Source organism: Somniosus microcephalus, chromosome 11 (genome assembly GCF_052327205.1).
Source record: "Somniosus microcephalus isolate GS21.2 chromosome 11, FLI_Smic_1.0, whole genome shotgun sequence".
NCBI lineage: Eukaryota > Metazoa > Chordata > Chondrichthyes > Squaliformes > Somniosidae > Somniosus > Somniosus microcephalus.
This window is the reverse complement of record NC_140997.1, coordinates 125,730,695-125,748,122: the sequence shown is the minus strand read 5'-3', so window position 1 is coordinate 125,748,122 and position 17,428 is coordinate 125,730,695. Positions and strand designations below refer to the sequence as shown.

General features: G+C 50.9%; 1 protein-coding gene across 2 annotated transcripts in view; it reads right to left on the bottom strand.

Annotated features, from left to right (window-relative positions):
* Nucleotides 1-17,428, bottom strand: part of rnf123 (ring finger protein 123) — a 693,175-nt gene that overhangs the window by 143,711 nt on the left and 532,036 nt on the right. The gene's annotated exons all lie outside the window — the stretch shown is intronic.

The following is a 17,428-nucleotide window of genomic DNA, read 5'->3' as shown; positions in this document are numbered from 1 at the left end:
GGAGAGAGCGGGAGGGGGAGAGAGCGGGAGGGGGAGAGCGCGGGAGGGGGAGAGCGCGGGAGGGGGAGAGAGCGGGAGGGGGAGAGAGCGGGAGGGGGAGAGAGCGGGAGCGGGAGAGAGCGGGAGGGGGAGAGAGCGGGAGGGGGAGAGAGCGGGAGGGGGGAGAGAGCGGGAGGGGGAGAGCGCGGGAGGGGGGAGAGCGATATAGAGAATCAGAGGGAGTTCACTGCTCTATAAATGCAGCACTGCTATTTATGGTGCTGGAAGGAAGATCCTGGGGATTGTAATATTGGTTGACAAGGAAGAATAATGAGGAAATCAGAGAGTCCCAGATGCTGTGAGTCGGATTTCCTTATACATGCTTGGTCTAAAGACATTCAGATTTTTCAGGAAAAGCTATATTTTTCTCTCCAGTGTACAGTGCGTAATGAAGCATTCTGTTCCAGAATGCCACCCTTGTAGAATATTAAGTTTATATTTAGCAAGGTTCACCACTCAAAAGCACAAAGTATTACACAGTTGTTTTGTACAAGCCTATTTCCACCACCCTCTGAATATTTACATCAGATAACCACAGGCAGCTGTTATGAGATGGTAATAAACAACACTGACCCAACAATCTGCCCACGGACCTGCCATACAGACTTGCAAGCTGGATTAACGGGCATCCACCCTTCACCTTCCCAGCATTGGATACTCGGAAGAACCTCCTGATACTGTGCACTTTCTAGTCGCTTCCAGAGTCTGCCCCACAGGTACTTAATCAGCCATTTACACAGTGCACTGTGTACAAGCGCCTTTCATCTGACTTAATTTAATTAACGCACTACTAATTAAAACACTCAGTCTGCAAGCTTCATTTACACTTGTACCCAGCGTGACTCAATCCCTGGCAACCCTTTATCCAGCGTGTCTCCGTACAACTCATTCCTTGGTCACACTTGTAAATAGGTACAATACACACCCTGGTCATATTTATATCCAGTGTGACTTTGTATAGCTCACACCCTGCTCCTATTATATCCAATGTGGCTCCATATGGTTCATTTGCTGGTGGCACTGCTGTGCAGTGTGACTCAGAATAGCTCACTCCCTGGTCGTTTTTCTAACCTGTGTGATTAGACAGCTCACTCCATGGGGTTACAGTGCTGCCTACCAACGATCCTTTTAAGCTGCGCTGGTGCGCAGCACTCACCTTTCACCCCACCAGCCTCCACATTCAACGGAATCCGCCACCTCCAGCGTGATCCCATCACCAAACGCATCTTCCCCTCCCCTCCCCTTTCAGCATTCCGAAGGGACTGCTCCCTCCGCAACACAGAAATATAGGAGCAGGAGTAGGCCATTTGGCCCCTCAAGCCTGCTCCGCCATTTAATGAGATCATGGCTGATCATCCAAATTCAGTACCCTGGCCCTGCTTTCTCCCAATATCTCTTGATCCCTTTAGCCTTAGGAAATATATCTAACTCCTTCTTGAATATATTTAATGAATTGGCCTCAACTGCCTTCTGTGGTAGAGAATTCCACAGGTTCACCACTCTCTGGGTGAAGAAATTCCTCCTCATCTCAGTCCTAAATGGCTTACCCCTTATTCTTAGACTGTGACCCCTGGTTCTGGACTCCCCCGCCATCGGGAACATCCTTCCTGCATCTAGTCTGTCTAGTCCTGTTAGAATTTTATAAGTTTCAATGAGATCCCCTCTCATTCTTCTAAACTCTAGCAAATATAAGCCTAATCGACCCAATATCTCTTCATACGTCATTCCTGCCATCCCAGGTATCAGTCTGGTGAATATTCATTGCACTCCCTCCATGGCAAGAACCTCCTTCCTCAGATAAGGCGACCAAAACTGCACACAATACTCAAGGTGTGGTCTCACCAAGGCCCTGTACAACTGCAGCAAGACATCCTTGCTCCTGTACTCGAATCCTCTCGCTATGAAGGCCAAAATACCATTTGCCTTCTTAACCGCCTGCTGCACCTGCATGCTTACCTTCAGCGACTGGTGCACAAGGACACCCAGGTCTCGTTGCACTTCCCCTTTTCCCAATCTATTGTTGTTCAGATAATAATCTGTCTTCCTGTTTTTGCCACCAAAGTAGATAACCTCGCATTTATCCACAAAATACTGCATCTGCCACCCAACCTGTCCAAATCATACTGGAGTTTCTCTGCATCCTCCTCACAGCACACAAACCCACCCAGCTTTGTGTCGTCTGCAAACTTGGAGATATTGGCCTCGAAATTCAGTATAGCCACTTTTGGGGCGGTAAATTCGGGCGGGCGCTAAAGTTAGCGCCCGCCGGAAAGTGGAGGCCACTTCGCCGATATTCAGTAGCTTTGGCCAAGGAGTTTGGGCGAGCGCTGAAACTGGCGTTGCACCCCTATCTTTAGGCGCTAAGCCGGCGGTGCAGTGATAACGCCGAGGCCGGGCGCAGCGCAGGTGCGGTCATGTTTTGATTGACAGCAGACACCCTGACGCCGGCCAGCTCTTAAAGGGGGAAGGGTCGACTTGGTCTGCTGCCACGCCCTGGATACTGCAGCCCTCCAGCTAGGCCTGAACACTGCTGCTGGACCCAAATAGCGCCTGAAGCCATGCAGAAGGCCCGTGAACGAGCGCAGCGCTTCTCAGAGCATGCTTTGAGGGTGCTGCTTAGGGGTTTGGAGAAGAGAAGAGATATCTTGTGCCCGGACAGTGGCAAGAAGGCTCCCAAGAGGCTGTACAGGAGAGCCTGGAGGGAAATCGCCCAGAGGGTCACAGCCAACAGCGATGTCCCCAGGACTGGTGACCAATGCCGCAAGAAGTTCAACGACCTCACTCGGTTGGTCAGGGTGAGTACCTTTTCCAGTGTCCTCCTCATCCTTGCATGTGCACCTCACATTATGGGCAAAGGGACCTCAAAGGCCTAATGGCCAGCCCTCCTCCAGCAGCTATGGCACTGGCATGATCATCAGTAGCACTTTCTGCACTTGACACACTGGCCAAGCTATTCGACCATGGGAGGCAGTGCACACAACAACAGGGCACCACACTGTACTTAGAGGCCGTCCTTTCTCTTGCAGGCCAAGCTGGCGCAGAATCTGAAGAGCCGGACTGTCACCGGGGGAGGCCGTGTCCAGTTCCAGGAGCTCAGTGACCTGGAGGAGCGCGTGGCTCGACTCATGCGTGCCCGGGTGATTGGCCCCGTTGCTATTGGAGATGCCGACCCTGTGCTGGGCCCCAATGGTAAGGACATGACCGTTTGGACCTCTCTCGTTCCCCTTGCGCTTCAGATCTACATCCTTTGCCACTGTCCCACCAATGCGCATAATGCCACCACTCATGCCTCCCTCGCTGACGCCCTGTCCTCACTCTAAAGCTACTCTTGCGCCTTCCTGCTTTCAGCTGGTGAGGAGGAGGTCCCTGAAGCCGCGAGTGTCAGTCCCTCGGAAGAGGAGGACGACGAGGACCAAGAGGAAGGCGGCACATCGGGGGAACCCTCATCCGCGCCAGGGGATGGCAATGGAGGGGACACGTCTTGCCTGGAGGAGAGCCGGGGGAAGTGTTGCAGGGGGGTGTAGCTCCTGTGCCCAGTGGCGTGCAGCCACGCGGGAAGGGTCGGGCAGCACAGCTGCCTTCTCCCCAGAGGGGGGGGGGGAAGTGTTGCAGGGGAGGGCAGTTGCTGGGCCCAGTGGCGTGCAGCCACGCGGGAAGGGTCGGGCAGCACGGCTGCCTTCTCCCCAGAGGGGGAAGTGTTGCAGGGGAGGGCAGTTGCTGGGCCCAGTGGCGTCCAGCCACGCGGGAAGGGTCGGCCAGCTCGGCGGCCTTCTCCCCAGAGGGAGAGTCCGGCCTCCAGTCCGGAGACGGTCCTCGCCCAGGAGGTGCGCCTCCTTGATCAAATGTCCGCGGATTCGGAGCGGCGCCACACCGAGTTCATGGGGGTTGTGGGACAGTTGCCTCAGGCCATTGAGTCCCTGGCTCATAGTGTGGCCGATTTCGGGGACTCAGGCCAGGGGTGTCGAACAACTCGCGGCAGCACAGGACGCGAGTCGAGAGTTCATGAGTGGTGCCGTGCAGACACTGGCTGGTCTGATGCGGGCACAGACCAGGGCAGTACGGGCACTCACTTCTGCCACACTCGCTGTGTCACGGACGCATCGCCAGGGCACCCGCCGCGCTGCTGCAGCACAGCGGTCTGGCCTTCACCAGATTGCTGCGCTTGCTGCAGTGCCAGCCCGGCCGAGTGCCAGTGTCGCTGGCGACCAGCGAGCGCCTGGCATCAGCCAGCTTGCCCCCATTGCTGCAGCCGCCACTGCCACTCCCCCAGCAAAGCTGCGACGAGCTGCTGGAGAGACTGATGCTGCCCAGCCACAGCTGCAGCAGTCAGCAGCCGGCCCCTCCAGGGCCGGACCTCGTCTAGGCCGACCCCCAGGGGCATCTGCCGTCACGCTTTGTGCCCCTCAGGAGCCTTCCCCCAGCCTTGCAACACCCACAGGGCCCAGGTTGAGGCGGAGCAGCAGGTCGGGCAGGGGCCGGAGAAGCCTGCACAAGGACTCGCTCTCTCGGCACACCAAGTAGAGTGTGTTGCCAAATGTTTTTTTAGATGGGGGTGTTTGTGTTCTGTATGGGGGGGGTTTGTCTTGGTAAGGCCGAGGATGAAGGCCAATTGGATGGACAAGTTTTGTTATTCCTCCCCAGGTTGTGGGAGTGAGATATGTTTTTGACTGTTTTTTGGGGGTGTTGTCTGTTTTTGTGTTTCATGTGGGAAGGGCCCTGAGTTTGTTAAATAAAGCTTTTTATTTATTCAGCTTGTCCATGTGTCATGTTTCAAGTGGTTGTTACGTTAACCGGCTGAGGGCTTGCGGAGCGGCTGCATTCAGGTGCGTTCATTGCCACAAGCCATTCCCTGAGAGGGGGCCTAGAAGTGTCGTTCAATAAGCCGCCGGCGGACGGCCCTTGGACCTTGTGGCTCCCTCCTGGGCTGGTACTCCTCCTCCTCCTCATGGTCCTCCTGCTCGTCCTCCTGAGGTGGTGGTCCAACGTGAGGTGGCAGTGCCTGAGTCCTGCGGATAGCCAGGTTGTGCAGCATGCAGCAAACGACAACGAACTGGGAGACTCTATCCGGCGAATACTGTAGAGATCCGCCGGAACGATCCAGGCAGCGGAACTGTTGCTTGAGGACGCCAATCGTTTGCTCTATGATGTTCCTTGTGGCTTGATGGCTTTCGTTGTATGCCTCCTCAGCAGGGGTCCTGGGCGCGCGGAGCGGGGTCATGAGCCATGTACACAAAGGGTAGCCCTTGTCCCCGATAAGCCATCCCCTTGGGGGAGGCTGTGCCTGGAACATGTCAGCCACAGTAGTCTGGCGCAGGATAAATGCATCGTGGCTGCTTACTGGAAAGCGGGCATTGACAGCTAGGATGCGCTGCCTGTGGTCACACACCAGCTGTACATTGAGGGAATGGTAGCCCTTCCGGTTGCGGTAATCCTCGGCATTGTCGATAGGTGCCCGCATAGCCACATGCGTGCAGTCAATGGCGCCCTGCACCATGGGGAAGTCGGCGATCCTGGCAAATCCGACTGCACGCTGCTCCTGCCTCTCTAGGGTCATGGGGAAGGAGATGAATTGGTGTCTCCTTGCGAAAAGGGCATCGGTGACCTGCCGGATGCAGCGATGCACGGCGAACTGGGAGATGTTCGCTATGTCCCCAGCAGCGGCTTGGAAGGAGCCACTTGCATAAAAGTTCAGAGCCACCGTGACCTTCACTTCCACCGACAGAGACGTCCTGCACATCAGCTGTGGACGCAGATCTCTGTGAAGCAGCTGGCAGATCTCTGCAACCACCTCCCTTCTGAAGCGCAGCCTCTTCACACAATGCGCGGCCGTCATGGTGAGATAGGACACCTGCTGCCGGTATTCCCTGAGTGGGTAAGGCCTACGTTGCCGACGCCTGATGGCCCCTCTGCGTCTAGGCATGGCTGCCCCTCTCACACAGCGTCTGGGAGCCCTTCGCACATAATGCTGGAACCCCATGCAGCCCCCATAATATACTTGCAAACAGTGAAATCACAATGAGTCAAATTTCCAAGCTCTGGCCAGAAGCCAAAAATACCTCTCCTATGTTGTCCCAAATCAGTAAGGTCTGTTCCTTGGTCTCTGTCCAGAAATCCAAAGCACTAAAGTCATTGCAGCAAAATGGCTGGCCTTTATAGTCCAGTCTAAGTGCCCTTTAATTAGTGCTCCCCGAGGCCCGCAGGGCCTCTGCTGCGTTCCACTTCACAGTTCTTAACAGCGCCACGCCCACATTGGGCGGGCGCCACTGAAGTTCCGGTTTGGGGCGCACAAACAGCGTTGCACGACGAAATGACGTCATAAGCTGCGCGCGCAGCTGAGCGGGCGCAAACACTTTGCGCCGGCGCTAAATGTCAACTGAAGTTGGGCGTAGGCGCAGATCGGCCTGCGCCCGGGCGCTAAGTGCCTAGCGCTCGAAATCTACTCCTCTTATGGCGCTAACGGCTGGCAAACGCAACTGAATTTCTAGGCCATTACATCTAGTTCCCTCGTCTAGATCATTAATATATATTGTGAATAGCTGGGGTCCGAGCACTGATCCCTGCGGTACCCCACTAGTCATTGCCTGCCACTCGGAAAAATACCTGTTTATTCCAACTCTTTGCTTCCTGTCTGCCAACCAGTTCTCTATCTAAGTCAGTACCTTACCCCCAATCCCATGTGCTTTAACTTTGTATGCTAATCTCGTATGCAGGACCTTATCGAAAGCCTTCTGAAAGTCCAAATACACCACATCCACTGGTTCTCCCTTATATATTTTATTTACTAGTCACATTTTCAAAAAATTCCAGATTAGTCAAGCATGATTTACCTTGTCCGATCCTGTCGCTGTTTTCCAAGTGCTCTGCTATTACATCTTTTATAATGGACTCTAGCATTTGCCCCATTACCGATGTCAGGCTTACCTTATAATTACCCGTTTTCTCTCTACCACCTTTTTTATATACTGGGGTTACATTAGCTACCCTCCAATCCATGGGAACTGTTCCAGAGTCTATCGAATTTTGGAAGATGACCAGCAATGCATCTACTATTTCTAGGGCCACTTCCTTAAGTACCCTAGGATGTAGATTATCAGGCCCTGGTGATTTATCGGCCTTTAATCCCATCAATTTCCCTACAAATACTGATTTCATTCAGTTCCTCCCTCTCATTAGACCCTATGTTCCCCGACATCTCTGGGAGGTTATTTGTGTCCTCCTTTGTGAAGACAGAACCAAAGTATGTATTTAATTGGTCTGCCATGTCTTTATTCCCCATTATAAATTCCCTTGATTCTGACTGCAAGGGACCTACGCTTGACTTCAACAATCTTTTTCTCTTCACATATCTATAGAAGCTTTTACAGTCAGTTTTTATGTTCCCTGCAAGCTTACTCTCATAATCTATTTCCCCCCTCTTAATTAATCCCTTTGTCCTCCTTTGCTGAATCCTAAACAAGCTCCCAATCCTCAGGTTTACTGCTTTTTCTGGCCAATTTATATGTCCTCTCCTTGGATCTTATGCTATCCCTAATTTCCCTTGTTAGCCATGGTTGAGTCACCTTTTTTGTTTTATTTTTATGCCAGACAGGGATGAACAAATTCTGTAGTTCATCCATGCGATCTTTAAATGTTTGCCATTGCCTATCCACCGTCAACCCTTTAAATAACGTTCCCCAATCCATTAGCAAAATATTGCTGATGTTGGAAATCTGAAATAACAACAGAAAACGCTGGAAAAACTCAGCAGGTCAGGCAGCATCCGTGGAGAGAGAAACAGAGTTAACTTTTCAGGTCGAAGACCCTTCATCAGAACTGGAAACAAGCAGGAAAAGGAACAGATTTTAAAGCAAGTTTAGGGGCTGTGAAATAGGGGAGGGGATGAAAGAACAAAAGGGAAGGTTTGTGATAGGATGGAAGGCCGGAGAAGAAAAGAGGCATTAAGAGATATTCAAGGCAAGAGGAGATGGTAATGGGACAGGTTAAGAAACAAAGGATGGCTCTAGATGGAGTGTGAATAGCGCTGGCAGAATGAAAGACAGCTGCTATGTAGGGGAAAAAAAAAGCACAAACAAAAAGTGTGGATAAAAAATATAAATGTGATAGGGGCCGAGGTTATGATCTGAAATTGTTGAACTCTACGTTGAGTCCAGAGGGCTGTAAAGTGCCTAATCGAAAGATGAGGTGCTGTTCCTTGTGCTTACGCTGAGCTTCCGTGGAACCGTTCCCCAATCCATCCTAGCCAACTCGCGCCTCATACCATCGTAGTTTCCTTTATTTAAATTCAGGACCCTAGTCTCTGAGTCAACTAATTCACTCTCCATCTTAATGAAGAATTCTATCATATTATGATTGCTCCTCCCCAAGGGGCCTCGCACAACAACATTGCTAATTAATCCTTTCTCATTACATAATACCCAGTCTAAGATGGCCTGTTCTCTAGTTGGTTCCTCGACATATTGGTCCAGGAAACCATCCCGTATACACTCTAGGAATTCCTCTTCCATGGTATTGTTACTACTTTGGTTAGCCCAATCTATATGTAGATTAAAGTCACCCATGATAACTGCTGTGCCCTTATTGCACGCGTCTCTAATTTCCCATTTAATGCCATCCCCAACCTCAGCATTACTGTTTGGGGGTCTGTATACAACTCCCACTAACGTTTTCTGCCCCTTGGTATTTCTCAGCTCTACCCATACAGATTCCAAATCATCAAAGCTTCCTTACTATTGTGTTAATCTCCTCTTTAACCAGCAATGCTACCCCACCTCTTTTTCCTTTTTGCCTGTCCTTCTTGAATACTGAATACCCCTGGATGTTGAATTCCCAGCCTTGGTCACCCTGGAGCCATGTCTCCATAATCCCAATTGTATCATATCCGTTTACATCTATTTGCGCAGCTAATTCATCCACCTTATTACGAATGCTCCTCACATTAAGACACAAAGCCTTCAGGCTTGTTTTTTTTAACACTCTTAGTCCTTTTAGAATTATTATTTACTGTGGCCCTGATTGATTTACACCCTTGAATTCTCTGCCTTCCACTTTTGCTTTTCTCCTTCCTGTCTTTTGCTTCTATCCTTGCTTCCCTTTCCTCTGTCTCCCTGCACAGGTTCCCAACCCCCTGCCATTTTAGTTTAAACCCTCGCCAACAGCACCAGCAAACACCCCCACTAGGACATCGGTCCCAGTCCTGCCCAGGTGCAAACCGTTCAGTTTGTACTGGTCCCACTGCCCCCAGAACCGGCTCCAATGTCCCAGAAATTTGAATCCCTCCCCCTTGCACCATTTCTCTAGCCACGTATTCATCTGAAATATCCTTCTATTTCTACGCTGATTAACACCCTGGTCCACTCCTCAATCACCCCCAACACCCCTCCCCTCCCCACGACACCGTCCCGTGCAAGCACAGGAGATGCAACACCTGCCCTTTTATCTCCTCCCTTCCCACTGTCCAGGGCCCCAAACACCCCTTCCAGGTGAAACACCGATTTACTTGTACTTCTTGCAATTTAGTATACTGTATTCGCTGCTCATGATGCGGGCTCCTTTACATTGGGGAGACCAAACGCAGATTGGGTGATTGCTTTGCGGAACACCTCGTTTCAGTACGTAGAGGTGACCCCGAGCTTCCGGTTGCTTGTCATTTTAATTCTCCGCTCCACTCCCACTCTGACCTCGGCCTCTTACTTCTTCTTCTTAGGCAGTCCCTCAGAACCGAGGATGACTTGCTTCCATATTAAAAATGAGTTCTCAGCTGACTGATGAGTCCAATGTGGGACCTACAGTCTCTGTCACAGGTGGGGCAGATGGTGGTTGAAGGGGCGGGTGGGTGGGGTGCTTGGGTTGGCATGCACTCCTTGCGCTGCCTGCGCTTGGCTTCCGCTTGCTCCCGGCGAAGAGACTCGAGGTGCTCAGCACCTTCCCGGATGCTTCTCCTCCACTTTGTGCGGACTTGGGCCAGGGATTCCCAGGTGTCAGTGGGGATGTTGCACTTTTTCAAGGATTCTTTGAGGGTGTCCTTGAAGCCTTTCCTCTGCCCACCTGGGGCTCTCTTGCCATGTCGGAGCTCTGAGTAGAGCGCTTGTTTTGGGAGTCTCGTATCGGAAATGTGGACGATGTGACCTGTCCATCGGAGCTGCTCGAGCGTGGTCAAAGCTTCGACACTGTTACACTGTTTCAGTGAAGCTCAAGGTAAGCTCGAGGAACTGATTACACTAATAAGCAATGTGCCCCCATGCAGTTCACTCCCCGATTACATTCGTGTCCAGTGAGACTCTGGGCAGTTCACTCCCCGATTACACTAGTGTCCAGTGTGACTCTGGGCGGTTCACTCTCCGATTACACTAGTGTCCAGTGTGACTCCGGGCGGTTCACTCCCCGATTACACTAGTGTCCAGTGTGACTCCGGGCAGTTCACTCCCCGATTACACTAGTGTCCAGTGTGACTCTGGGCGGTTCACTCTCCGATTACACTAGTGTCCAGTGTGACTCTGGGCAGTTCACTCCCCGATTACACTAGGGTCCAGTGAGACTCCAGGCAGTTCACTCCCCGATTACACTAGTGTCCAGTGTGACTCCGGGCAGTTCACTCCCCGATTACACTAGTGTCCAGTGAGACTCCAGGCAGTTCACTCCCCGATTACACTAGTGTCCAGTGAGACTCTGGGCAGTTCACTCCCCGATTACACTAGTGTCCAGTGACTCCGGGCAGTTCACTCTCCGATTACACTAGAGTCCAGTGTGACTCCGGGCAGTTCACTCCCCGATTACACTAGGGTCCAGTGAGACTCCAGGCAGTTCACTCCCCGATTACACTAGTGTCCAGTGTGACTCTGGGCGGTTCACTCTCCGATTACACTAGTGTCCGGTGTGACTCCGGGCAGTTCAGTCCCCGATTACACTAGCGTCCAGTGAGACTCTGGGCAGTTCACTCTCCGATTACACTAGTGTCCAGTGTGACTCCGGGCAGTTCACTCCCCGATTACACTAGGGTCCAGTGAGACTCCAGGCAGTTCACTCTCCGATTACACTAGTGTCCAGTGTGACTCCGGGCAGTTCACTCCCCGATTACACTAGGGTCCAGTGAGACTCCGGGCAGTTCACTCCCCGATTACACTTGTGTCCAGTGTGACTCCGGGCGGTTCACTCTCCGATTACACTAGTGTCCAGTGTGACTCCGGGCAGTTCACTCCCCGATTACACTAGTGTCCAGTGTGACTCCAGGCAGTTCACTCCCCGATTACACTAGTGTCCTGTGTGACTCCGGGCAGTTCACTCCCCGATTACACTAGTGTCCAGTGTGACTCCAGGCAGTTCACTCCCCGATTACACTAGTGTCCGGTGTGACTCCGGGCAGTTCACTCCCCGATTACACTAGTGTCCAGTGTGACTCCAGGCAGTTCACTCCCCGATTACACTAGTGTCCAGTGACTCCGGGCAGCTCACTCTCCGATTACACTAGTGTCCAGTGTGACCCCGGGCAGTTCACTCCCCGATTACACTAGTGTCCAGTGTGACCCCGGGCAGTTCGCTCCCCGATTACACTAGTGTCCAGTGTGACTTCGGGCAGTTCACTCCCCGATTACACTAGCGTCCAGTGACTCCGGGCGGTTCACTCCCCGATTACACTAGCGTCCAGTATGACTCCGGGCGGTTCACTCCCCGATTACACTAGCATCCAGTGTGACTCCGGTCCAATTACACTAGAGTCCAGTGTGACTCCGGGCAGTTCACTCCCCGATTACACTAGTGTCCAGTGTGACTCCGGGCAGTTCACTCCCCGATTACACTAGTGTCCAGTGTGACTCCGGGCAGTTCACTCCCCGATTACACTAGGGTCCAGTGAGACTCCAGGCAGTTCACTCCCCGATTACACTAGTGTCCAGTGTGACTCCGGGCGGTTCACTCCCCGATTACACTAGTGTCCAGTGTGACTCCGGGCGGTTCACTCTCCGATTACACTAGTGTCCTGTGTGACTCCGGGCAGTTCACTCTCCGATTACACTCGTGTCCAGTGTGACTCCGGGCGGTTCACTCCCCGATTACACTTGTGTCCAGTGTGACTCCGGGCAGTTCAGTCCCCGATTACACTAGTGTCCAGTGTGACTCCGGGCAGTTCAGTCCCCGATTACACTAGTGTCCAGTGTGACTCCGGGCGGTTCACTCCCCGATTACACTAGTGTCCTGTGTGACTCCGGGCAGTTCACTCTCCGATTACACTAGTGTCCAGTGTGACTCTGGGCAGTTCACTCCCCGATTACACTTGTGTCCAGTGTGACTCCGGGCGGTTCACTCCCCGATTACACTAGTGTCCAGTGTGACTCCGGGCGGTTCACTCTCCGATTACACTAGTGTCCTGTGTGACTCCGGGCAGTTCACTCTCCGATTACACTCGTGTCCAGTGTGACTCCGGGCAGTTCACTCTCCGATTACACTAGTGTCCAGTGTGACTCCGGGCAGTTCACTCCCCGATTACACTAGTGTCCAGTGTGACTCCGGGCGGTTCACTCCCCGATTACACTAGTGTCCAGTGTGACTCCGGGCAGTTCACTCTCCGATTACACTAGTGTCCAGTGTGACTCCGGGCAGTTCACTCCCCGATTACACTAGTGTCCGGTGTGACTCCGGGCGGTTCACTCCCCGATTACACTAGTGTCCAGTGTGACTCCGGGCAGTTCACTCTCCGATTACACTAGTGTCCAGTGTGACTCCGGGCAGTTCACTTCCCGATTACACTAGTGTCCAGTGTGACGCTGGGCAGTTCACTCCCCGATTACACTAGTGTCCAGTGTGACTTCATTAAGCTCATTCTGCAATTTGAACAACTTGCATTTACATAGTAGATAAATGTCCCAAAGTGCTCCAGAGAGCTGTAAGGGAAAAAATGGACGCTAAACCTAGGTGGCTGATGGCAGCAATGGTGGGCAAAGGGAGTGGGGGATGCACAAGCGATCAGGATCAGAAGAATGAAAAGTTGGGATACACAGATAATTACTGCATTCTAAAACATTCAACACATAGTATTTCTAGAATCTACAGCACAGGAACAGGCCATTAGGCCCAACTGGTCTATGCTGGAGTTTATACTCCACACGAGTCTCCTCTCACTCTCATTACCTCTTCCCGCCCTGCCCTCCAATATCCCTCTATTCTTTTCTCTCTCATGTCTGTATCAAACCTCCCCTTAAATGCATCAATGCTCTCTGCTTCAACCACTCCGTGGCAGCGAGCTCCACATTCTCGCCACTCTGTGTAAAGAAAATACTCCTAAATTTGATCTGTTAGCGTCTATCTTATATTTAAGCCCTCTTGTTCCAGACTCACCCACAAGTGAAAACAGTTTGTTCACATCCACCCTATTGAACCCTCTCATAATTTTAACAATCTCTATCAGGTTTCCTCTTAGGCTTCACTTTTCCAGAGAAAGGAACCCCAGCCTGCTCAATCTTTCCGGACAGTTGCATCCTCTCAACTCTGGTATCATCCTTGTAAATCATTTCTGCACGTTCTCCAGTGCTTCAATATCCTTTTGGTAGTATGGACACCAGAACTGTACAGAGTTATTATTGAGAAATAGACTATATTAATTAAAAAAGAGCCTTGTATCTTCATCACTGTTAAGGAAATATAGTCTTGCATCTAGCCCACATCCGTCACACTTCAAAGTGTCAAAAGAGAAAGAAAGGCATTAATTTCCTGATGGAAATTCAAAATGGGCTGGGTGCTGTAACAAAGGGTTCGGGCGCTGCAGAAACAAATTTCTCCTAACCTCTCCCCATTCTTTGGGTGATGATCTTAAATTAATTTCCTCTAGTTACCAGGTCACTAGCCAGTGGAAATTGCGTTTTTCTCTTTACCTTATCAAAACCCTTCCTAATTTAGAAAAACTCTCAGATATTCCCCTAATCTTCTTTGTTCTAATGAAAACAGCTATGGTTTCTTTAATCTCTCCTCATACCGAAAGCCTCTCTTCCCTGGTATCGTCTCAGTGAATATCTTCTGTACCCGCTCCATGGCCTTGACATCCTTCCTAAAGTAGTGTCCCAAAAACTGGACCACAGACGCACACACAGTGCCAGGCACTGAACACTTAACCCTTGCCTCTCTGTCTCACACATATAGGAACGTGCACACAGTGCCAGGCACTAAGTCATTCCTGTGTTTAGGTTTTTACAATGCTGCTCAGACACTTTGTGCCAGGCTCTCCTGCACTGAGACCATGCATTGACTGTCATCAGTAAAAAGATTCTTGATATCAGTGGAGATGAGCTTCCACACAAAATGTCTGCCTCCGTCTGACCAGCAGTTTGAAAGTATTAGGCGCAGGATCAAAGGACCGGGGGCATCAGTTAGTGTACAGATATCGCTAACATTTAGGATTATGGGGCAATAAACACAAATACCCTTCCTTTTTAAAGTTTTCAAGCAGCAACTCAGTCTCAGTGACGATGGGCACTTCTATCAAGCAAGCTCAATCGCGAGAAGTTCTGTCACCTAGCAATGGGGCTGCTTTGGTGTGAGCTCTCACAGACACTGGTTTACTCTCCCAGGGAGTACCTCCCCTTACTCACACAGAATGGTGCAACATCAGCCTTGTGCAAGGTAAGATTTCTTGAAAGATCAGCACCCCACCTGCTGTTCAATGAGATGTCCCACTTCAGGAGAGGTGGCAGACAGAGGTCTCTGCTGGGTGGTGTTGCTCACTGAGCAGTATCCTGTCGCCCCACACTAATGGGAGAGGTGCCTGATGTAGGTTTTTCCTGGGTGGGATAGCTCATTGACCACACCCTTCCTCGCCATTAGTGATAGCAATGGTGAATTGCAGTCTAGTACGAGTCTCCCCTCATTGGTCTCCACACGGTGCTTACTCTGATCCTTCTCAGTTTAGGAAGAGACATTACCCTGTTAAATTCAGCTTCGCTTATATGGTACCATATTTATTAATTTTTTGCCATGTCCTGATCCTACTTTGTTCATAAGTACATTTTGCGGGTGAAGTGAAAGCACAAACGCACTGTGACTACTCCCAGACTGTGATGTAATTTCCACAGCAGCATCCTGTGAACTGGTGAAAGCTAGGCTTGGACTCCGAACGCAACCAGCGTGTGACTGCACTTTACTTCCTTGCGTCTGATGTTAACTGAGGGTAGGGGAATTGGGCTGTCGCCTCCGGTCAGGGAGGCCAGCAGTGTACCGTAACGCGGGGTAGCATTCAACCTCTAACTGGGGCTCCAGTGCATTTGCTCATTATTTTAATGAGAGTTCAGTGTCCACACCTGGAGATAGAAGATCCTGGTTGTGAGAGATGCCAAGAGCGACAACATCCTGCGATGCAGCATTTCAAAAGGTCACAGTAGCACTCGTTAGTCTGAGTTTCATTAAAGTCTAAGCCTGCAGCAGTGACACCACAATGCACCGCAAAAAAAAATAGACTTGCATTTATATAGCGCCTTTCACAACCTCAGGATGTCCCAAAGTGCATTACAGCCAATGAAGTACTTCTGAAGTGTAGTAACTGTTGTGATATAGGAAACACGGCAGCCAATTTGCGCACAAACAGCAATTACCAGATAATCTGTTTTTGTAATGTTGATTGAGGGATAAATATTGGCCAGGACACCGGGGATAACTCCTCTGCTCTTCTTCGAAATAGTGCCATGGGATCTTTAACGTTTACCCGAGAGGGCGGACGGGACCTCGGTTTAACGTCTCATTCGAAAGATGGCACCTCCGACAGTGCAGCACTCCCTCAGTCCTGCAGTGATGTATCTGCCTAAATTTTATGCTCAAGTCTCTGGAATGGGATTTGAACCCACAACCTTCTGACTTGGAGGAGACAGTGCTACCCACTGAGCCACAGATGATATTGTGTAAGTGAGTCCCAACAACCAGTGGCTTCATTGCCCAAGTACGGCACGTACAAGAAAACTGATCCTTTCATTTGTTTCCAATTTGGTTTCATACTGCTGCAGTCAAACTCTGGTACTTTACACTGAACTAATGAATATGCTGTAGGGTACCCGACAGATGGATCAGCACAAGGCTGGGAATTTTACCCAACCCAATATCCTCCATTCCTGGCTATAGCCACACTGCCCAATATTGGTGACATTGAGCCATCTGCCCAGTGTAGGTGCTCCATCCTGTACTATTAATGCATGCCTGTCTGCCCAATACAAGTGTCCATGGGTAATGGCATGAGGCCTATGTCCAGTATAGGACAGGCATTCCATTCCAGACACAGTACAGACATTGTATCTATTAACTCTGACACTGACTCCCCCATCCAGCACAGTACAGACATTCCACCTATTAACACTGGCACCCCATCCACCACCTTAAACATTCACTCCCTCCACCACCGGCGCACCGTGGCTGCAGTGTGTACCATCAACAAGATGCACTGCAGCAACTCAGCAAGGCTTCTTCGACAGCACCTCCCAACCCGCGACCTCTTCCACATAGAAGGACAAGGGCAGCAGGTGCATGGGAACACCACCACCTCCAAGTCACACACCATCCTGACTTGGAAATATATCACCGTTCCTTCATAGTCGCTGGGTCAAAATCCTGGAACTCCCTCCCTAACAGCACTGTGGGAGTATCTTCACTACAAGGACTGCAGCGGTTCAAGGCGGCAGCTCACCACCACCTTCTCAAGGGCAATTAGGGATGGGCAATAAATACTGGCCTTGCCAGTGGCGCCCACATCCCACAAATGAATAAAAAAAACTGACACTGACTCACCCATCTAGCACAGTACAGGCATTCCATCTATTAATATTGAGATAATAGCAAAATACTGCGGATGCTGGAAATCTGAAATTACAACAGAAAATGCTGGAAATACTCAGCAGGTCAGGCAGCATCCGTGGAGAGAGAAACAGAGTTAACGTTTCAGGTCTGGGACCCTTCATCAGAACTGGAAAAAGCTGGAGATGTAACAGATATTAAGCAGGTGCAGAGACAGGGTGGGGGGAGGGGAGGAAGGAATTGAAAGAACATCCTGTACTTTTGTAAGAGGCAGGAAAGATAAAATGTTGCAAATGGGAGTGGCAAAAATCATACTGCATGAAAAATGGGGGCAGGGATAATTATCTGAAATTGTTGAACTCAATGTCGAGTCCGGCAGGCTGTAAAGTGCCCAATCGAAAGATGAGGTGCTGTTCCTCGAGCTTACGTTGAGCTTCATTGGAACAATGTACTAGCCCGAGGACAGAGAGATCAGAGCGGGGGTGAAGCGGTGAATTAAAGTGACAGGCGACCAGAAGCTCAGGGTCAGCTTTATGGACTGAACGGAGGTGTTCCGCAAAGCGGTCGCCCAATCTGCGTTTGGTCTCCCCAATATAGAGGAGGCCGCATCGTGAGCAGCGAATACAGTATATTA